The sequence below is a fragment of the Acinonyx jubatus genome, chromosome B1 (assembly GCF_027475565.1).
Source record: "Acinonyx jubatus isolate Ajub_Pintada_27869175 chromosome B1, VMU_Ajub_asm_v1.0, whole genome shotgun sequence".
Taxonomy (NCBI): Eukaryota; Metazoa; Chordata; class Mammalia; order Carnivora; family Felidae; genus Acinonyx; species Acinonyx jubatus.
The window spans coordinates 75,756,314-75,780,059 of record NC_069382.1 but is presented as its reverse complement, the minus strand read 5'-3'; the positions used below and the strand labels follow the sequence as shown (position 1 = coordinate 75,780,059).

At 35.6% G+C, this 23,746-nt stretch overlaps 1 protein-coding gene across 6 annotated transcripts in view; it reads right to left on the bottom strand.

Moving 5' to 3' along the window:
* Positions 1 to 21,660, bottom strand: part of IQCM (IQ motif containing M) — a 648,904-nt gene extending 627,244 nt beyond the window's left edge. For 2 of the 6 annotated variants that reach the window (XM_053216879.1, XM_053216883.1), the window contains exon 1: positions 21,305 to 21,653. The gene's annotated coding sequence lies outside the window, so the exon portion shown is untranslated. Of the gene's footprint in view, positions 1 to 21,304 lie in introns of all 6 variants that reach the window. The other 4 variants (XM_053216882.1, XM_053216881.1, XM_053216880.1 and 1 more) reach the window with 4 other exon arrangements.
* Between the last annotated feature and the right edge of the window lie 2,086 nt (positions 21,661 to 23,746).

Below are 23,746 nucleotides of genomic sequence, written 5' to 3'. Positions count from 1 at the left end.
AAAGGCCAGGAGAAAAGAAATGGAAGCAAACTTATAAGCTAACTATGTTATGGAAAAAGAGGACAAAAAGTGGAAAAAATAGAAAACAAATAGCAAGATGAAAGCTTTAAACCCAAACATATCAATACTAATATTAAATGTAAATGGTATAAATACTGCAAATTTAAAATCCTTTGAAATGAGAGTTTCTTGTTGGGTAAAAAGGAACAACCAACTATATGCTGCCTATAAGAAATCCACTTAAAATATAGAGAGAAATAGATTAAAAGAAAAAGAGTGGAAAAGATATGCCATGCTAACACTAATCAAGATAATGCTGAAGTAGTTATATTAATATCAGACAAAACAGATTTTATAGCAAAAAAATTCACCAGAGATAAACAGTTATTTCACAGTGATAAAGAAGTCAATTTATCAAGAGGACATAACAATCCTTAATGCTTATGTACCTAGTAACAGAGCTTTAAAATACATTAAGTAAAAAATGGCAGAACTTAAAGGATAAACCAATAAAATAAAATTTATAGTCAGAGATTTCAACATACTTACCTTAGTAACTAATAGAACAAATTGGCAGAAGGTCAGTAAGGATATATAACACTTGCATAATACTATCAACCAACTTAATCTAACTGACATTTACAGAACATTCTACCTGACAACAGACAAAAACACATTCAATTCAAGTAGACTCAGAATAATTATTAGGTAGAGCACATTTCAAGGAATAAAACAATCTTAATAAATTTAAAACAATATAAATCATGTAAAGTACGTTTTCTGACAACAATGGCACTAAATTGGAAAGAAACAACAGAAACATAGATAGCAATAACAGAAACATAGCAGAAAAATCTCTAAATGTTTGGAAGCTAAGTGGTGCTCTCCTAAATAACTCAAAGGTCAAAGAAGAAATCAAAAGAGAAATTAGAAAACATTATGAACTGAATAAAAATGACAATACAACATACTAAAATTTATGGGATTCAATTAAAGTAGCTTTTACACAAGAGTGCTATTTTGAAGGGGCACATGCACCCCAATGTTTATAGGAGTGCTACCAACAATAGCCAAATTATGGAAAGAGAGCAAATGTTCATTGACTGATGAATGGATAAAGAAGATGTGGTAAATATATATAATGGAATATTACTCAGTGACCAAAAAGAATGAAAAAGAATGAAATCTTGCCATTTGCAATACCGTGGATGGAACTAGAGTGGATTATGCTATGCTAAGTAAGTCAGAGAAAGACAAATATCATATGACTTCACTCATATGTGGAATTTAAGACACAAAACAGATGAAAGTAAAGGAAGGAAAGCAAAAATAAATCATAAGGGAGGGAGATAAATCATAAGATACTCCTTGTGAGGAAATAAGTTCTACTTAAATAAATGGGTTAGAAAAAAGCTTAGGTCAGAAAGCTGCCGCCACCACGGGGTGAAAGTGCCAAGGATAGCTAGCAAGATATTATAATAGGATCATGAGTAACTTGTTACATCATCTGCAGGAAATTACTTTCTATCTGGCACCAATGTACCTTGATCACAAACTCCACTTGTCCCCCAGACCCTTTGCTTCTTACTCACACAAGTTAATGGTTACTATCTGATTGTTTTCTCCACATTCACGAGTATAAGATCTTATTTTCTTCACATTCACCATGTGTGTAAGATCTTGAGAGCTCAATAAATACAGAGATGAAAACCCTGTTCGGGGCTCTTGGCTCCTCCTGGACATTAACCTCTCTCAAATTTAATTCTGCGTCCACTCTCTTGCTGGACAAGAGAAAACTCTGGACTCATAGTCTGAGACAACTCTTAAATACAGAGAACAAACTGAGGGTTGCTGGAGGGTGTTGGGTGAGGGGATGAGCTAAATGGGCACAGGGCATTAAGGAGAGCACTTGTTGAGATAAGCACTGGGTGTTATATGTAAGTGATGAATCACTAAATTCTATTCCTGAAATCATTATTACACTGTATGTTAACAAGCTTGGATTTAAATTTAAAAAAATAAAATAAAATAATAAAGTAGTATGTACAAAGAAACATAGCACCAAATGTCTATATTAGGTAAAAAGAAAGTTTTCAAAACAATGGCCTCAGCTTCCACCTTAACTAAAACACACACACACACACACACACACACACACACACACACACACACAGAAAAAGAATAATAAATTAAATCCATATTAAGTAAGAGAAAATAATAATAAAGATCAAAGTGAAAATCAATGATACAGAAAACAAAAATAGAGAAAAATCAATGAAATTCAAAGCTAGTTCTTTTGACATCAATAAAATTGATAAACTTGTAGCAAGACTGATCAGCAAAAAAAAAAAAAAAAAAGAGAGAGAGAGAGAGAGAGAGATAAAAGAGAATTTACCAATATCACAATTAAGGGTGGTATCACTAGTGTCTATAGAAATTAAAATAAGAGAATATTAACAATTTATGCCAATAAATTAAGCAATTTCGATGAAATGTAAAAATTCCTCAAAAGACACAAACTACCAAAGCTCATTCAAAAAAAAAAAAAAAGACATGAATGGCAAAGAAGTCTACTAAGTCAAATTTGTAGTTAAAAACCTTCCTAAAAATAAAACTCCTGGCTCAGATGTCTTTACTGGTGGGTTGTATGAATACCAGGAGGCAGGGTTGCTAGGGACTATGACAGAGTCAGTCAGAAATAGTATATACTTTGATCCTATTTTAATAAAACTATTTCTATTTAAGTACTTTCCACTCACTTCATATGGCTATGCATCCATCTATAATGTAGAGAATGTTTATTTAATAACAGATGCTATTTCTGAGCGGGGACTTAGCAATTTTCAGCTTTCTTCTTTGTAACTTTACATGAAATGGGTTTATATCACTTTTATAAAACATTCTAGTAGAATAATAAAATATTCTTTTGGAAAGTAATAGTGAAGCCCCAAATTAGTGTAATGTCATTAATATGTCACTAAAACAAGAGTATTTCAAGTAGAAATATTTGATCAAGTGATTAATTCAGCAGAGAGCTTGATAAGCAAGAGAGCTGAGAAAATACCATTTGGATTCGTAATTAGGAGATCAGTACACCTTCTACAAAGTTGAATGGGGAAGCCAAATTACAGGGTGTTAGGCAGTGAGTGAGTGGTAAGGCAGGAGAAAAAATGGTTTAAAGCACTTATTTGAGAAATTAGGCTCTGAAAGGATGGTATCTATACCCCAGACTAGCTGTGGGAGGAACTGGAAAATTGTTACTCTTTAACTTTACTCCTAAACAAAAAATTACTGGAACACCTAAGCCATCTAATCAATTCATGCAATTGTTAGATAATATCAGTGGACAGAGTACTATCAGGCCAACTTTCAAAAAGGAGAGAATGGGTTTCCTCATGTAGGGGACTAGAGACAATATGAGATAAAAAATTCTAGCTTCAAGAACAACTGAGATTATACTTGTCCTGAAAGTAAATGAATTCTTTTTTTTTTTTCTACAAAATAAAGTGATTACAAAGGAAAAGAAAAAAAGGATATCTTAATAATAGTCAATTAAGCTTAGAGAACACTGTGATCAAATTAGCCTTACTGTATCATTCAGATTATATATTCTTTACAAGACTGTTTTATATACACTACTGAAATAACTTTCTGATTTCTAAAATATATCTACAGAATTTCAAATTTTTCCTTAAATATGTAGATGCTTGAAATCACATTCCCCACCATATCCTTAAGAGTGGTTATCCTCTGACTTCAGTTTTTAAACAAGGAAATCAATAGGCTGATTTCAGTAAATGTAAAAAATTCTCAGGTGCATCCTACTAAAATTCATATCTACAGACATTTTTAAGATAACTTATAATTTGCCAAGCTATATTTAGACACCTTAAAAAAATTAAAACTCCTGAATGACCAGCAGATTCATACTATTTATAAATAAAAATACCCATTGTCATTTATCTGTTAAATAAATCAGAATTTAACAATTGCATTTCACCTAAGTTTTCAATGTAACCACATATTATAGCTCAACTGAAAAGAGGCAGATGATTCCAATGGTTCTATATTTTTTGTTTACTTGATTTTTCTACTGGAAACTGAATGAAGAGAGCCAAATTAATCCTTTGAGCCTTCTCTTTGTATTACTATTGTTCATTGACAAACCTTCCACACAATCCCTGGGCTTTTAGCTCCAACCTGATTGTCCTCAGAATGTTTAGCTCCCTTCATGCCCTTAGTAAGCTAGTTTTAAAATACATTGTATCCATGGGTGCCTGGGTGGCTCAGTCAGTTGACTTCAACCCAGGTCATGATCTCATTGTTCATGAGTTCAAGCCCTGGTCAGGCTCTGAGCTATCAGCACAGAGCCTGGAACCTACTTCGGATTCTCTCTCTCTCTCTCTGTCTCTCTGCCCTTCCCCACTCATGCTCTCTCTCTCTCTCTCTCTCCCTATCCATATCTATATTTCTTCTTTATTAAAGAATTATCTATAACGATCAGCATTTTAGTCTAGGTCATGATATATGGCTTTCTGGTAAATGATATTTCTCAGGCAAATACCTGCTCAAATTTCTTAATCAGGTACTTCAGAAAAGGGCAAAAATTCAGATCGAGAAAAGGTGTGCTGTTTCAAAGGGGCACATGCATTCCAATGTTTATCACTGTGCTATCAACAATAGCCAAATTATGGAAAAAGCCCAAATGTCCATCAACTGATGAATGGATAAAGAAGATGTGGTATATATATGTACAACAGAATACTACTTGGCAATCAAAAAGAATGAAATCTTGCCATCTGTAACAACGTGGATGGAACTAGAGTGTATTTTCCTATGCGAAATAAGTCAGAGAAAGAAAAATATCAAATGACTTCACTCATAAGTGGAATTTAAGATACAACACAAATGAACATAAGGGAAGGGAGGCAAAAATAATATAAAAACAGGGAGGGGGACAAAACATAAGAGACTCTTACAAACAAAGGGTTGCTGGAGGGGTTGTGGGTGAGGGGATGGGCTAAATGGGCAAGGGGCATTAAGGAAGACACTTGTTGGTATGAGCACAGGGGTTTATATGCTGTGGATGAATCACTGTCCACCCTGAAATCATTATTGCACTACCTGCTAACTAACTTGGATATAAATTTAAAATAATAATAATAATAAAGAATTCAGATCAAGAGATAGACATCTTTTTTTTATTATTTATTTTTGAGAAAGAGAGACAGAGCACAAGAGGGGGAGGGGAAGAGAGAGAGGGAGACACAGAATCTGAAGCAGGCTCCAGGCACTGAGCAGTCAGCACAGAGCCCAACTCAGGGCTCAAACTCATGAACCACGAGATCATGACCTGAGCCAAAGTCGGAAGCTTAACTAGCTGAGCCACCCAGTTGCCCCCAGAGATAAGCATCTCAATTGCATATAAATGTTGGAAAGTCTCTTTTTTTACTGAAAAGTAAAATATGCTATTGTAAAAAATAGCAATAGCTATTACAAAAACCTATAGCTCATTAAGCCAGTAAGGTCCTTTGTACCAACTATTCCTATATCATCTGTGTAACCTTAGACTAACTATATTTATAGAGTCTATCTTAATAGTTCATGAAATACTTGGCATTTGATAAAATTTGATTTTTATTTCCTCCTCTATCACTATTTAATATTTACCATTAACTAATTTTGTATGTCTATCTTCCATAAACAAAGAAAACTGGATCTGTTTCTGTAACAGGTTTCAGAGAGCAAAGTAAAACTTAAGGTCAGCAAAAGGGGAATGCATAGGCTCATTAAATTTAAACAAAGTAACACATCACAGGCATGGCTGGATCTAGGGGCTTGAAAATTTCATCAGGACTCATTTTCCATCTTTCCATCTCTCAGCCCTCACCTATGTTGGCTCTGTCCCCAGGAGGATCCCTATATACAGTGAAAAGATGGCTTCCAACAGTTCTAGGCTAACTCTGTCAGTAAACTCTGTTTGCCTTAATTTTAGCAAAGGTCCATGGATAAATTCACTGGCTCTGAAAGCCTTGGCTTGGGCCACATGTTCTCTTTGTTCAGTAGAGGTTATACTCTCCCCTGGAGATATACACACACTACATGGACTAAAAATAGATGACATGTAGTTCTATAAGGAACATCAGGAAAATGTTACTAAATAATTAAACACAAAAAAGATTATTTGTACCAGAAACTTAGATTTTTCACTATCTAAGGCTAATAGCCATATGATATACAGATCAAATTGCAGCCTCTACAAAAATACCATGATACTAATATCCTTTCATTTGGGGCTATCCGGAATTCACGTGTCAGAATACCCACCAGAAACCACCATGTTCCTATCTGATAAAACACATGAGAAGAAAAAAAAAATAGGTTCCTAATAAAAACATTTTGCGTTAAACAGTATTAACCTGAAGAAGGGAAAACAAAAAAGAGGGAAACTTGTTCAGTTTCACACTTCTTTGCTGCAGCAGCCCAGTGAGTAGCTTAAGGCAACAGAAAAGTCCGATACAAGCAAAAAGCAAAAGAAAACAATCAGAAAACAGAAACAAATAACACTCTTTCTGACTGAACCAGAAAATCAGTTCAGGAAGAGGTCTGCTATTACGATGATTCACTTCATCCTTCTAATTCTTAAATCTAAGACCTCTTCACTCCCAACTACAAGATCAGTTCTGCAGCAAGATTTCTAATCCTGAAGAATTTAAGGACCCCAGATAAGCAATCCTATATTAATTTAGCCTTGCTCTCAGTCTCCTACGGACTTTGTTCCCTGGGCCTAATAACTGGATTCTTGCTACATTCCTCAAAATGAAAACCCCACTTGTGCTGCAATTCCAAGGCTCCCATGTTCCTAAGTTTCTTTTTCTATATGACCCCAACCCTAAAACATCTCTACTTCATTCATTCATTTTTTCAATAAATTTATATTTAGTGCTGCTAGTTTCTACACATTCTGCTAGGCACCATGGATATAGCATCATCACTGTCCTCATGTTGCAGTTATTGCCTTCCCAGACTCCTCTGATCCCATGCTTTCCCTATCCACTGGGGTGACAGTGGCTTTCCACTATCTCTGCTAAGAACTATCATCTTAATGCCTGACTTTATGAGAGCTCTAGAGAGCACAAACTACAACCAGAGGTGATGTACTATGTTTGTGCCCTCTACGTGCCACTATAGAGTCTGTCTAGATATAAACAAATCAAATTAATTAAATTAATAAATAAATTGTGTGTTCATGCATTTTTCAACACCCCAGGACAAAACTGAGAACAAAAAATTTTAGGGGATTTATGGCTCCCTCATTCCCTTTGGTATGTTTCTGATGTTCACCTATCTTCATCTGGTATTTCCTCCTCCCTTCAACCTGCTAGACCTGGACTTCACCCCTACCATCAAGGATGCCTTTTTAGCACTCACTTTTTAGCACTTTATGATCTTCATATGCCACTTCACAGTTCTGCCACTAAGAAGTGAATCTGTGCTCTTTACTAGGAGGGAATTTGAGATATCAGAAAGAAGAAAGCTATCTACTGTCCATCAAATTGGGTGGTAATAGACTAATTACACCTGATTGATACTGAGTATCAAGCTACAGCTTATAAAAATGCCTGACATACAGCATACAGCATGTTATAGTTCTAGAGAGGACATTCACAATATTACACAGCTGGAAAATCTCAGAGAACCTAAAATGTTAGCAAGTTACACACAAAGAGGGAACAAAAACCCAACTAGAGGGCTCTTTCCAAGTGTACTCAACACAAGTGGAAAATGAAAATGTCCCCCATATCTATGGAGGTCTCTAAGGAGCTCAACTGCATGATATTCTGATAAATGCTCACCCCTATTAATCACAAATCTAATCAGACCACACCTGATTTAAATCCTTCATGGCTTCCCACTGTTCTTGGTATAAAGAAAAAAAAAAAAAAAACACTTTTGAAAAGTCAGCCTTGTTTTGCATCTTTCCCCAGAGTCCCAAAACTATACCCCCTCAGTTTTCTTCACTTCAGCTGTCCTGCCCTACATTTTCATGTGGAAAGCATCATGCTAACTCCTTCCACAGGTTCTTTGCACTTGCCCTTCCTTCTGAAATGCTCCTCCATCATTGCTCAGGAGTTAACTCCTACTGTTCCCATCTAAGTTCAAGCTTCTTCAGTTAATATTACTCAGGCCAATAAAGTTGTGTCCTCTTCCTTCAGAGCATTTATCACAGTTGTGGTATACTTTCTATATTAATATAATATTTGGAAACTAACAATCTTCTCCAATGAGACTGTAAAGTTCAGGAGAGGAGGAACTGTGTTTATTTTTACTCACCACTGCATCTACAGAACCAACTTACTATTTACTGTGTTTTTAGGCAGCTGGCACATTAGTGATTGACAGAAGTCTTTGGAGTCAGAAAGACCTGGCTTCAAATCCAATTTCCACATTTTACTAGTTCAGATAACTTTGGGATGGTTACCTACTCTCTTAAATCTTAATTTCTTCATTTTTAAAGTAGGAATAATATTAACCTAACCCAACCATACCTTAGATTAATTGTGGAGATTAAAAAATCACGCAGTAGACAAACATAGATGCTTATTTCTTCCAAGGTCCACCACCATTCAAATATACAATTTATATTTGGAAGGAAGGTGAATGATGTTTTGAATTTAATTGAAGAGACCTGTCAAAATTATTTAAGTATAACCTCTACTGTGGATCAGGTACCATAAAAGGATAAACTCAAATAAAATGTGTTCTCTGATGCAAGAAACCCTGAAGTGTTAGTGGGATGAATAACTCACATGATATAACTTGTGGGGGTAATTAGACAATGACAATCTGTGCTGTAAATTAAAAGATAAATTAAGGACTAAGGGAAGATCCTTGCACAATTAAGAAAGAAATTCTCCCTACAGCATAGGTTGAAATCATAATATGATTATCAAAAATGACAGTGAAACAGCACGACTCAGCAACTATAAATTCCATTCTGAGATAACCCAGGGGTCAGGCCATATGTCAAGGAAAAACATACACTCATATGCATACCCACTTCCCTCTAGTATCAATTAAATACATGCCAAATCTAGCTCTTATACATTTATGCTAAAACAATCTGATGACTTCAAGTAAGTAGCTCAGTCATCCAATTTTAATGGTCTTTTTAAATTTATCATCTCAATATTAACATAAAGATAAATATTATGAATTTATACTCCCTAACAGCCTCTTATATGTTAGATCATTGACTTCATTTTAGAAAGAGCAATGGTTATTTTAGATAATCAAACTTTCAGTAATTAAAAAGGAAGGCAATATAAAGTATGAATAATTTTATTCAGGTACCAAAATTTCCAATGAAAGGATTAATAATGAGATTTATGTTTCTTATTTCATTAATATAAATAGCTTTTGTAAGTAACATTATTTACTGACTAAATTTTATTACTGTCTTTTGTTGTTTTTTTCCCTTTTTTTCACTGACTGTAATCATGCTTTCTACCTAGAAAATTTTTAACCTGCAGTCATGCTATTGAATGGCTAAGAATTCTAAAAGGTTCATTCCACATCAGAAATATAAGCACACTTCATATGATGTCCTTATTTTACACCACAGGGATGTTTGAATGAAGAGCCTGTTATAGAATAAGAAGCAAAACTCCAGATTCCCATTCAATTACTTGAAAATTGTCATTAGTGCAAACAGTACACATTTAAACTATCACCCTGGAATCCTAAATCTTAAACTCAATATAGAGATTAAATATCAGCAGAAAAATAAATATGGGTTGAGAACTAAAGTTTTGTTTTTCTTCCACAACATGGAAGAGAGTATACATGCAACAGACATCAAGAACAGGCTAACCAGAGACTGAACAGATGCAAACAGGATGCCAAGCAAAACTCAGCTTTTTGCCAAAGGTTTTCCCCAAGAGGTGAATAACATTATCCACAAGTATAAGGAAACTGCAGAATTGGTTTGGTAATGAAATACTCTTAGCCACTTTTTAACGTATGATTTAACATTTCTGTTTTCTACTGAATAGGACAGGTTTATTAATTATGTCAGAGGGAAACCCATATTTATTATTCAATGAAAAGATAACAGTATTTTAATTTACTTGAGAAGACTTTACCATACGTAAAATCGAAAACATGCATTTTTAAACTGACTTTTGACAGTGTAAGACTATTAATACAATTATAGTGTAATGCTGCAAGATTAAAATTAAATATAAAATTTTCAGGCAGGAGCACTTTGTATTATGTGACGCTAATTGCAACGTATTATAATTTAAAAAGCCATATTGTAATTTTCATAAAAGCTACATAAGTTGGGCCACTTCATCATTGGAAGGTTAGATAGCCATACAAAGGAATTTGATTTTTAGAATATTTTCTGTTCAACAGTTCATAGGTGCATCACAGATGATTTTCAAACAACAGAAAAACGTAGCCTATCAGTAACACCTATTTTTGTCTTTGACCCACCATCAGTGATCTTCTTTTATTATTGGCACTCAGTGTTTATAAACAGAAATAAAAACTGGCTACTGTGTTTACTGTTTTTATTTTACTAGATTATTTCTAGAATTAGAAAAGCAATCAAACCAAGTCATGAAAAATACAGAAACCCTGCAAAATTGTTGTGAATTAGGCAGTAATGCAACTGACTGGTCCCCAAAGTGTCCAGAGAAACAAAAGCTTTCAGAAGTTTTCAACCACTGCTAAAAGCAGGCTCCACACTTAGCTCCGTGCATTTCAACACTGGAGCAATGTTCATATGTCGTAGACCATCCTACAAAGATACATAAATTGTCTGTATCCTTGACTGGGCACCTGTGACTTTGGAAAATTAAATTTCACATCCATTATTTATGAGGTCAGCACAAATCCCTTGACGGAATTTCAGCCTAATTAGGAAGTATTAAGAAAGGTGAGGATGTCCTAACTAGTTCACATAAATGCTCCACTGGTATAAAAAGTAGGTAACTACCTTCTGACTGAGGACAGGTCATGAATCCACAGTATTTATACCCAAGATCATCTACAGAAATTCAAATTTGTTTTCCTGTTGTAGTTTTGAGTTTTAAGTGTTCAGGACCTATCTTGAAGTTTCTTCCATGCCAAAGGAAGCAGGAGGCAGGAGACCAGATATTTTCCTTTTTTTACTCTTTACCTTTAGGCACCTCTTCCCCATTGACTATCATCAGTTCTTTTACTTTACTTCTCATGCCTCTTTGCTCTAATTCCACCAGCTTCTATCCTGCTCCCTCTATTCACTCCTGCTTCCTATCTATAAAATCAAGCAAACCTTAAGATTATTTTAAGTAAAACTCATTTAGGGGTGCCTCTGTGGCTCAGTCGGTTAAGCGTCTGACTCTTGGTTGCAATTCTCTCTCTCTCCCTCTCTCTCTGCCCATCTCCCCTTGCACTATCTCTGTCTCTCTCAAAATAAATAAGTAAATAAAAACTTTAAGCAAAAATCATTTAAAACATATATTGTTTTGGGGTGCTGGGTGGCTCAGTCAGTTGGGCGGCCTATTACAACTCAGGTCATGATCTCGCAGTCTGAGTTTGAGCCCCACATCGGGCTCTGTGCTGACAGCTCAGAGCCTGGAGCCTGCTTCCGATTCTGTGTCTCCCTCTCTCTCTGCCCCTTCCCTACTTGCTCTCTGTCTCTCTCTCTCTCAAAAATAATAAACATTAAAAATTTTTTTTTTTAACCATATATTGTTTTGGGGTGCTTTGGTGGCTCAGTCAGTTAAGCATATGATTCTTGATTTCAGCTCAAGTCATGATCTCACTGTCTGTGAGTTTGAGCCCTACATCAAACTCTGTCAGCACAGAGCCTGCTTATGATTCTCTCTCTCCCCCTCTCTCTCTTTTTGCCCATCCCCTGCTGGCACTCTCTCTCAAAATCAATAAATAAACATTTTTTAAAATATATGTTTTAAATGTGAATATTATATATGGGTTTTAGTTTTTCTATTTTTACCAGAACACAAATTTGTCACCATAAAACTTTCATATATTTTTTTATAATACTTCATTATGGTCATTCAGTTTTAAGACTCAGTCATTCAAGAAGTATTTACTGGATCTGTCCAATATTCGGTCCACGACAGAATTTATAAGGGATCAAGGACAGGTTGGGGGGGCAGAGGAGGACCAGAAGATACTTAAACCTGGTTTCACTCCCCCTAAAATTCTTTAAAAAAAAAAGGCATAAGCATTTAAATAACATTATGCTCAAAATGTATGTTACTACTGAGGCAGGATGGCAGGCTGAGCACATTTACCTTTCTCCCTTTCAAATAAGACTGAAATGAATCTACAAATGCAGAAAAGGGAATGTGATAGCAAAAAGTGAATTAGGAAGGAAAGCAGAATGGACAGTAAGTTCTGAGTCGTCTACAAAGTTTAATGAATTTGGAGAAGACAGGTTACAGATGGAATTATTGGTGTGACAATATGTATGAAGACAAAACATGGAACAGCAGATGACGGCTGTACAGAAGGCAGGTCTATTTTGCCTGAGAGGTCCCAGAAAGGTTCTAACAACACAACCTGCAGGCATGGAAAGCAAAAATAGGTTGTACAGCAATACTGAGGGTATTAAAGGGCTAACTACTGAACAGCTGGCTAAGTCCTTCCCACTTTCACTTTCAGACAACTGGCAGAAATACCACATAATGCAGCCTATCCCTAAAGAATTTAGATATTTTTCCTTGGAAGGCTTACACTCCAAAGGAAAGCATCAGACTGTCTGTTACACAGTACACATCTATCTATCAGTCAACATGCCTACTCAAGTATACGTAGTTTTTACTCAGGGGGACATAGCAATATATAATGGCATAGGAAAGCTACACCAGCGAGTTATGCTAATAAAACTTCCCAATTAACAAGTAAAAATGATCAACCATGCACTACCAGACATTTGAAGAAAATAAATAGCACAAGACTAGTCTAAGAAATATTGCATCCATATAATAAAAATAGGTTTCTATGAGGGGAAAAAGGAGTAAATTAGAGAATAAGATTTTTTTTAATTATTTTTAACGTTCATTTATTTTTGAAAGACAGAGAGAGACAGAGTGTGAGCAGGGGAGGGGCAGAAAGAGAGGGAGACACAGAATCTGAAGCAGGCTCTAGGCTCTGAGCTGTCAACACAGAGCCCGATGCGGGGCTCGAACTCACAAACTGCGAGATCATGACCTGTGCTGAAGTCGGACTCTTAACCGACTGAACCACCCAGGCGCCCCGAGAATAAGATTTTAAGGGAAATTAAAAATATAATTACTGAAATATAGTATGTGTGCCAACTATACTCAAAATGTTTTAAAAAACATAGTTATTGAAATTAAATTTCAATGAAAGAACTATAATATAAAGTCAAGAAAACCATGGAGTAAAAAGAAAAAGATAATAAAATGGTAAGATAGAAATACAGATGTGTAGATATTTCAAATTTTATTGTACTTTAATAAACAATATACAAGATATAATTTTTTTATGATTACAAAACCTGCAAAGAGACAAGAAATTCACAAGCAAGAGAATACATACACATTTTCCTTGATGGGGTTACACCCCAATAAACCCAATATATGCTGGAAATATCCTAAGTCAATAATGCATTTAATACACCTAACCTACCAAATACAGTATCTCAGCCTAGCCTACTTTAAACACGCTCAGAACACTTAAATTAGCCTATAGTTGGGCAAAATCATCTAACACAAAGCCTATTTAATAATAAAGTGTCTGGGGCACCTGGGTGGCTCTGTCGGTTAAGCGTCCAACTTCGGCTCAGGTCATGATCTCGCAGCGTGTGAGTTCAAGCCCCACGTCATACTCTGTGCTGGCCGCTCGGAGCCTGGAGCCTGCCTTAGATTCTGTGTCTTCTTCTCTCTTCCTCTTCTCCTGCTCTCTCTCTCTCTCTCTCTCTCTCTCTCTCTCTCTCTCTCTCTCTCTCTTTTCCTCTCTGAAAAATAAGTACTAAGGGGCACCTGGGTGGCTCAGTCGGCTGAGCGTCCGACCTCAGCTCAGGTCATGATCTTACAGTCCAGGAGTTCGAGCCCCGCGTCAGGCTCTGTGCTGACAGCTCAGAGCCTGGACCCTGCTTTAGATTCTGTGTCTTCCTCTCTCTGCCTCTTCTCCTGCTCGCGCTCTCTCTCTCTCTCTCTCTCTCTCTCTCTCTTTTCCTCTCTGAAAAATAAGTAATAAGGGGCACCTGGGTGGCTCAGTCGGCTGAGCGTCCAACCTCAGCTCAGGTCATGATCTCGCAGTTTGTGAGTTCGAGCCCCGGCTCGGGCTCTGTGCTGACAGCTCAGAGCCTGGAGCCTGCTTCAGATTCTGTGTCTCCCTCTCTCTCTGCTCCTCCCCTGCTCATGCTCTGTCTCTCTCTGTCTCAAAAATAAATAAAAACATTAAAAATTTTTTCAAAATAATAAACATTAAAATAATAATAATAATAATAATAATAATAATAAAGTGTCAGATATCTCATGTAATTTATTGAATACTATACTGAAAGAAATAGAATGGTTGTGTGGGTACTCAATCCACACAGTGGGTTGACTGACTCTCAATCTTGGCTCAGGTCATGATCTCATGGTTCATGAGATCAAGACCTGCATCAGACTGAACTGACAATGTGAAACCTGCTTGGGATTCTCTCTCTCCCTCTCTCTCTCTGCCCCTCACCCACTCATGTGTGTGCTCTCTCTCTCAACCTCCTCTCTTTCTCAAAATAAACATTTTTTTTAAAAAAAGGAATGGTTGTAAGTGTATTGATAAGTTTATCCTCGTGATCATGTGGCTGACTTGGAGTTATCACTGCCCAGAATCATGACAGAGTATCATATTGCATATTGCTAGCTCAGGGAAAGATCAAAATTCAAAATCCAAAGTATGGTTTCCACTGAATGTATATGGCTTTTGCATCATCATAAAGTTAAAAAGAAACTGTAAGTCGAACCATTAAAAGTCAGAAACTGTCTATATCCAACACAAGCAAGATACAATGATTGAAAAATGGGGTATTCAGGAGATAAATGGAAACTCTATAAAAGAACTAAAGGGAAATTCTAAAACTGAAAAATACAATATTTGAATTTTAAAAATTCTTTCAATGAACTTAACTTCTAGACTGCACAATGCAGAAGAAAGAGTACTACACTTGAGAGTTCAGAAGTGATAAAGAATATATGGATAACACTTTAATTATTTTAAACATCACTTTCTACTATAGTTACTATTACACATGCAGCTTTAGCTTCTGACCTTTCAGATTTGATTTTGCCCAACTGCTATGAATGACATCATTGGTTTCTTCATAGTAATATATTTGTAATTGAGATAAAAACTCAAAAGTGGTAGGTGGTATCTGGAGTCTAGTATAGCTGTCAGCTTCCCATTGGTGTGACTAACCAAGGAAATAAATCAGCTTTCTTTTTTTTTTTTTATGTTTATTTTTCAGAGACAGAGCAAGAGAGAGACAGAGTATAAGTGGGGGAGGGGCAGAGAGAGGAAGACACAGAATCTGAAGCAGGCTCCAGGCTCTGTGTCAGCACAGAGCCTGGAGCTGTGAGATCGTGGCCTGAGCCCAAGTCAGGTGCTTAACAGACTGAGCCACCCAGGCAAGCCTAAATTCACTTGCTTTTCTACTCACATATGCTATTCCATACGAACAAGCCCAATAATTCCTAAAATAGATTATATTTCAAAGGCTTGACAATTTAGAGCAAACAAAAAAAAAAAAAAAAAAGAAAAAAGAAACACTAAACTAAAAGAAATTTAGTTTAAACTAAAATATTTTTCAAACCACCAAGGATACAACCACATTGCATTGTCCCTGCCACATAGCAAAACACAAAGAAAAAAATACATCTCTGAGTTATTTCCTTCAATCAAAGAGTTGCTGAATTGACCTACTGAATAATTCTGATATCTCTGCTTTGCTTTTGACAATAATTAGTCTCATAACCCTGATTCTTTATTCCCTTAAGTTTAAAATAAAAATAGTTTATTTAAATTGCTTTCCTCTAGTTAATGGATGTTTAATGAATAATGTTTAATTGAATTAAACATGTTTGCTTAAATATTAAACATTTAATGAATAAGACAGAATAAGCACCATATATGTTTTATGGCATCTTTCTGATAATAGCTTTGTAAGGGTCTATATTCTCTTTCCCAAAATATTAAAATATACATAACACAAAGCATAACACAAATTCCAAGCAAAAATACAAAGCCATTTCTCCAAAGTAAGCAATAGTATTAACTAAAAGTCCTTTATTATAGAAAATGAACTCGCCTACAATATTTCCAAGTTCAAAGTTTGTCATTTTCCCATTTCTCTTTCTCCATTCATCTTCTAGGGCTTGGGGCTCACCTTCCCAATCCCAGACATACCATACCTTCTTGTTGGTCTTTAGATGTCAAGTGAGCCCACCTCAGTACCCTCTGTTAAGGTTTGCCTTACACTGAAGAACCACAGGGACAAAATTACTTCCTTCTTCTCTCTTTCTGACCGCCTCAAAATGTCCATTAACTAGAGAAAAGCAACTTAATTAAACTAAGCCACACTGGATTCTGAATGATTGATTAATAGACTACTTGACCCTCCCTGGGACATTTTTATTTTTAAAAAGGAGACTGTAATCTAAGTGAATCAGTAATAGACAGAACTTGACACAGTTCAAAAAATTAGGGGGAAATATATAGGCTTATTCCAGGAAAATATGTTTTGATAGAAGAGCCTTCCGAGGGTCTCTTAAATTATCCCTGTTGGTGGCCACCTAACTCAGCCTCAGTTCCTGACCAGGAGAATAAAGCATTGACTGAAATGCCCTTTTCCAGTTTTATAAATGAGCAGCAAAGTACTCTCAAAGGGAAGACATTTGACTTTGAAACAGACTTCAGAAGTTGAAGTATGGTTTATTACTCCTCCGGGTGAACTGAGAAATATAAATGCTTCTTTTAACTTGGAGTCAAAATCCCAAGAGCCATCCTTAAACACCAAATATCACTATGACAAAAGTCAAATCCTCTGTCATGTGGAAATGACCCTACAGGTACTCTTTTTAATCACATGTTTTTTAAACTTTTAATTGGAGGATGAGAGTGAGCACCAGAAATATGTGATATAACCACATATTATGGAGACACAAATGAGAATATAATAGCAGAGGAACCTCTACAAACTTCAAGGTAAAGTTCAGCCTCTCACCTCATCAATCCTACCTTCTAGATCATCTACACACACACACACACACACACACACACACACACACACACACACATACATTCAGTGATGGTAAAAAGCCCTATTTCCCAAATATTATTTATAGAGTATCCTCTTAAAATTTAGCTAAGTATCATCTAAAAACTTTGGAATAACACTGATAATAAAACTGCTAACATGTCTTTATTGTTGACAAAATAGGTTAGAATTACAACGCCCTTTTTGCTTTAACAGTATTTTTTTTCCTGCTTTAACCCTGGTATAAAATACAAAGAGAAGGAACTGTTTACTTCTTGCCTCCAGTTTCATCTACGTAAACTGAAGCTGATCTTCCACTCTAGCTAATTATAAATCTTGCCCTCCCCTACAACAAGATGACCACACAGACCTCTGTGGTCATGACAAAAGTCATTAGCATTTTACTTTGTTGTAACAGTTGTAAAAATCAACAATTTGACCCTTATTATGAGTCAACTGCATTAGCATCTCAAGGATCTCTTCTGCAGAAATGTCAGGCTATACCTATACCTATTCTTTGGTGAATTTTTTCCCTGCATTAAAATATCTACTTAGCCCCTGGTGAACTTTTTCACTGCATAAAAACATTATACTTTGCCTTAATTTTCAAAATTCACTTGGTTGGTTGAATAGAAAACTACCATACAAGAAAGACACAGTTGCAATATCTATCCCCCAAACAAGAAAAGTTTAATTGATATTTTTTCCTTTTAGCTCTAAAAGTAAATTCCACTTCATGGCTAAGTAAACCTTCTACACCAAAATGTGCACCATTAATTTAAAATCTGCCTTCTGAAAACTTCTCATCAGAGGTACATTTTGAATAGGGTACCCCAGGGCAAAAGAGCATATTTAACAAATGTCTAATTTGGCCTATTTTTTAAAGACATGAACCCACAGGAAGGGGAAGAATAGGAGAGAAAACAATAGCAGCTAAGTTTTGGAAGGCAGAGAGCAGATACACACCCAGACCCAAGAAAGTTCAATCTTAAGGGGTCAGTGAGAAAAGCCAAGAACTAATAGTTACACAACAGATTCTCCACAATGTTCAGCAAATGTTAGTACCAGTTTCTCTACAACTGAGGATAAAGTGGGGTAGGCAGGTGGAAACCTAAAATCAGTAGGATTTGATAAAGGCTATTTGAAAAGTAGTTAGACATCTATGTGTCTTCCCCTATTTCACTTTCCTGAGTAATGACCCTCACCCCTGCCCACTTCCCCCTCTACCACTCCCACTGAGGTCTAGAAAGAGTAAAACAGAAAGTCTTTAAATCAGGGGAATCCCAAGCAACTGAGGACATGGGAACCTTACTGAAAACAAGAGATTGAGTAACTGTGCATACAGGATACAAGGTGCTGAGACATATTCCTTCCACCCCCATACCCTCTTTTTTTGGTGCCAGAAGACTGATAGCTAGAACTTCCTCCAGAAAGGAGATTAGAACGCATTTCTCTAGGGAGGTTGATCAACCCAATCAATGGCCTATCTCCCACAGTAAAGCTTAAATTTGACGTTGCTAAAATGCTTAGAGCTTCCAAAAAGCTTTTCAGCCCCCATTTAGGGAACACAGCCCAAAACAAACATCTTATTTAAGAAGCAACTTGTATGACACAGAGGCTATTCAGGGAGGGAAAAAAAAAACTTTTTAAAAAAATCAGAGCAGTAAGTCAAAATATCTCATCCATGATCAAAAGACTAAAATATCACAAATAAGAAATAGTCAAAGAACAGCCATAAAAGGAACTATTAGAAACTAAAAAGCAGGATTTCAAAATCAGTATAAGGGTTAGGAGATAAAATTGAAGCAATCACCCAGGATCAAAAGGATAAAAAGATGTGAAAAAGAGAGAGAGAAAGGAAGAGAGACAGAGGAAAGATACAAAAGATAGGAGACTAGTCTAGGAAGTCAACAACTATAAAGCAGGATTTCCAGGAAGACAAAACAGAGGAGAGAAAATCATCAATAAAGTAACTCAAGAATTTTTCATCTCTTCAACCAGAACGACTGAAGTTTGAGAAAGAATTGAGCTGGGTGCCCTTTAGTGCTGTTTCTCCATGTTTAATTTTGTGAAGAAAACAAATCCAAATACCATCAAATATCTAAGCCATATAGAACATTCTTCACTTAAAGTATTAGAATCTTATTTGATTCATCTCTATCCCGAGCTGGAGCAAACTGATCCATCTCTCAATAAGGAACACCATTAAAGAACTCTCATTGGTTAGTCCTCAGTAATGTTCTTCTCTCCCTAGAAAAACAAAGAAACCAGCAGGTGGCAAAATTATTATTCCAGAGTCTTTAGCACAGATTGCTTGTTGGATTTTCTCATAATCTGACAAGTACGAAATCTGCTCTGACCCATTTAGAACCCCAAAGCTTCATTACAAACCTCCCCAGAACTGGAAATCTGCAATTCATTAGGAACATGCTGGGATCCAGGGCTTCATGAAGGAGTTGCCTAAATTGGAGAAGGCAGTTGAAAAGAGTCTTCTGAATTCTTTCACATTTCTAAAAATAAGCAGAAGACTCTCTGGATAAGCTTAAGATATAGAAAATCAAACAGAGCTTAGGTCCTAGGTTCTTTAATGCTCATCAGAATAAAACCTTTACACACTACCCAAACTTCTCAAATACAGAGAATTGGGTTTAAAAATTGCAAGACATTCCAAGAGGAAATACTGAAGAGCAAATTTCCATCAGATACTGATCAAGGAACTTCACTCCAAAATAGTTTATGTTGATATTTCCATATCATAAATCATATTAGAAGCTTGTAACTTCTACCCCTTGAAAACATATAATTGGCTATGCTGTACTGGAAACAGCTCTAGAAAATGATCATCTCATCACTAGAATTGTATTAACAACCTGTTTGGAAAGAACCACCCAGTTTCTATATCAAGTTAATTGTCTTAAGTCTACAGAGTAATTACTAAAGATGAACAAGGTAATGTTTTTACACTTTATCACTTCAAAAGTATAAACATAGTATTTTTAGTATGTTTTAGAATTCCATGATAACTTTTTTCATAACAAATCACAAATATCCACCAGGTGTCCAGAATAGTTACTAGTTATTCTAATAATCACTTATTCACCTCTGTTCCACCCCACATAGGAACAGCTGAGAATGATTTCTCTGACCTACGTCTTTGGTCTATCATTAGCATTTGACCAAATGGACAGAGACTATCAATAGTAAAAAAAAAATAAATGTATAATGCTCACATAGAGCCTACATATTACCACTTTCAAATCTGAATCATATTATTACAGTTAAAATCTGAGATTTTTCTCATGCCCCATTCAATACACATCTTTCAAGAAATTAAGTATGTCTGCATCGGAGTACACAAAAAATCTATATCTAAATAACATGGATTGTTTAGTGATGGGACTGACTTTTGGAGGAAAGCAACAAAAACAATGGAAGTGTCCTACTCTTTGAGACTGGCATAATTTTTTCTCAAAGAAGTGTTGGTCTCTGTTGACAACAGTTGTAATAGTTCAGCATTATGGACTGAATACTAAATGTATTTAATTTGGCAAAATTATTCAACTTTTAAGTGAAAAAAATTAAGTATCTCAAATAAGTGAGTCAACTCACAAAGTTACAATTATATAGTTTATAATTGAGTTAGCATGAAGTTGCAATACTATGTAAAATCAGACACTGGCCCGAGGCCTTAATTGTCTTTACACACAATGTGGTAAATTAGTAACCTCCACTTAGAATTCTTCCTTCTGAGGCCTACAGAAAGGAAGGCTTTCCATCCTATAAGGCTCAAAACTGAGAGCTAACAGACATGTTTCCATCTTATAAAACAGCAAACATTGTTGACTATATATCTTAACATCTTTAAACAAAAAACTTTATCAATATAATTTTGTCAAATCCTACAATAAAACGTGTTTCTCTGGACAAACTTTGTGACAAAAAAAACTGCTTTTCAACGCTTTTTTAAAAAAACAGATAATGAATACTACTTAACCCAATCGATACTGCTTAACTACTTACCTCTTGCCTTAGCTCCAATGAAACTTCTAGAAACAAATTAACTGCCCCAAAGTTATAATGAGCTCAGCAGCTTGATAGTACCTAATCCCTGTATTCTTCCTTTATTCTTTTTTTAATCTATAATTATCCACCTTTAAATTTTTGTTTAAAATTTTTAAAACCAATTCCAAATAAGTCATAAATAATTGAAATCGTTTTCTAGACCCCTGACAACCCTGTGATTATTTCCTACTTCTCACATATGTCTGCCTTCATTAGACACCCAAAGAATTCTAGAATCAGAATATTTCCTTGTAATCTACTAGATGATAATTGGCTGTTACTACAGAACTATTTATAACAAGGTGAGCCTTTCTATTCCAGGCAAGAATTCAGGCTAACCTCCTTTGTGGAGAATACCAAATCTGACCAGAGAAAACAGTAAAATACCTCACAAAAGGAAGAATCCACTTCCAGCATGTAAGATTTAGAAGAAGCAATAAAAGTTGACTGAAAGATGAACATTTCTTATTTTTCATTTCTTAAAATATTTATCACGTAAGTATAAAGTTACAATTATCCATGATGATTAAAACTTCAGTATTTATAAATGTCAAGTATTAAATTACATCAAAAAACTTGATCATTCTCAATGTTCTAGTCAAATGCAACATCAAACGCAAAACTATCAAATGTTGCACAGTTGCCAGATCTAGAATATTGAAATAACACTGAAATTATCTCTCACTGGCTTAAACTTATAAGAGTTAGCTCAGCCTGACTGCGCTTAATAGCAAATAATTTAAATACTATGATTTGCATCTTATTTTCATACACACACTGATGGATTCGAGACAGATACCTTCTCATGGGTCATTCTTCTCTCCTGCAGCATGAACATCCATCAGTGGTCCTCAGTCAAGGGTGATTTTTACCCCCAGGGTGAGAGAACATTTAGCAATGGCTGGAGACAATTTCAGTTATTACAACTGAGTGTAGTGCCACCAGCATCTAGATAACTACAATGCCCAGAACAACTCCCCTGGCCACCCACAATTACCCTGCCCAAAATGACTATTCTGTGGAAGCTGAGAAACCCAGCTACAAGGACTAACACTCAAAATCTCCTATTAGGTGCTAGGCCTCAGCTTGCAATAAAAACCTCAGATGCTATGCCTCAACCTGTAATAAGGAAGGAGAAAAGAGAACTCAGGCTGGGATATAATTCCTTATATGGTCAATTTAACTCTGAAATGTATTCTACGTTTCAGCACTCAAAGACTATATCATTAAGTTCTCATTCTAGTCACTAATCCTTTCATTCAGTCAAGAATCTTCTTTATGCCTTTCCAGACCAATGCTAGAAGATTCCTCTGTATAATTAAAATTAAGTATAATTTTTAATAAAAGCTCACAGAGAAGCTTAAGTAGAATACATTTTACCAATCACTAGTTCTTCAATGTCCTCCCTTTAAAACATTTAACTTTTAACCTCCAAAAGAAGTTGATTGTTCATCTATAATTTTCATGTTTTTGTTATAGTTCTGACAGTTCTTAGAAACTCCAGCATTGATCACAAAGAGAGATGCTCTAAAATGCAAATCAAATGTGCTCACTATATTAAAAACTGAATAGTACCACAATCAAAATAACAAAAGTTGAAGTCCTCTGATCAGATGCTTTCTATAACATATGAAATACTAGACAAATTTAAGCTTTGCCTCAAATTTATATGCTTCCAAGCTATTCAAATATAAAACAAGCACTAACAAATGGGCAACCTTGTCCACTGCAAGGCTAATAAATCAAAATCACCAAGGTAAGTTAACTGCATTTCCAGTGGATGCAGATTTATCATCAGAGACCTGATAATCATGCAACCACTAGAAAAAGCAATGTGTTTTCCATGACCTTGGTCATAATTCACCAACAACACTGACATGTAACTTTTCACTATTATGTCACAGTGGGCACACTCTAAAAAAGATTTCAGAATTTTTGGACTTCTGAATGAAGAACATGCATGTTTCCATCTGATTTTTTTTTTACATTAGAACTCAGTATAGAAACTATAAACACCTGATACTTGAAAAATAGAACAGTGGATAAAAAAAAATGGAAGAAAAGCAGGACTTAAATGCCTTGGAATTTTTCTGAAAATGAAAAGCTAAATAGAAGTTTGAGTTGGTCCAAATGCAGAAGCCTCCAAACTTGCACATTTCAGCAATTACTATATCTCTTACATCTGGTCATTTCTTTTGGTTGACTTCCTCACACCCAACTGGTAATAAAGCAAGCAGGAATGTCACCAAGGTTAAAATAAAGACAGAAAAGTTCCCAAGCATTCCATTCTATAAGTAGTTTTATTTTGATCTCCACTAGTGGAGAAAGGCCTAGCTGCCACAAATGTTTCCAAGATGGAGAAAGTGGTTAAGAGATGCTGATATCTTTCTAGGCTTTTCA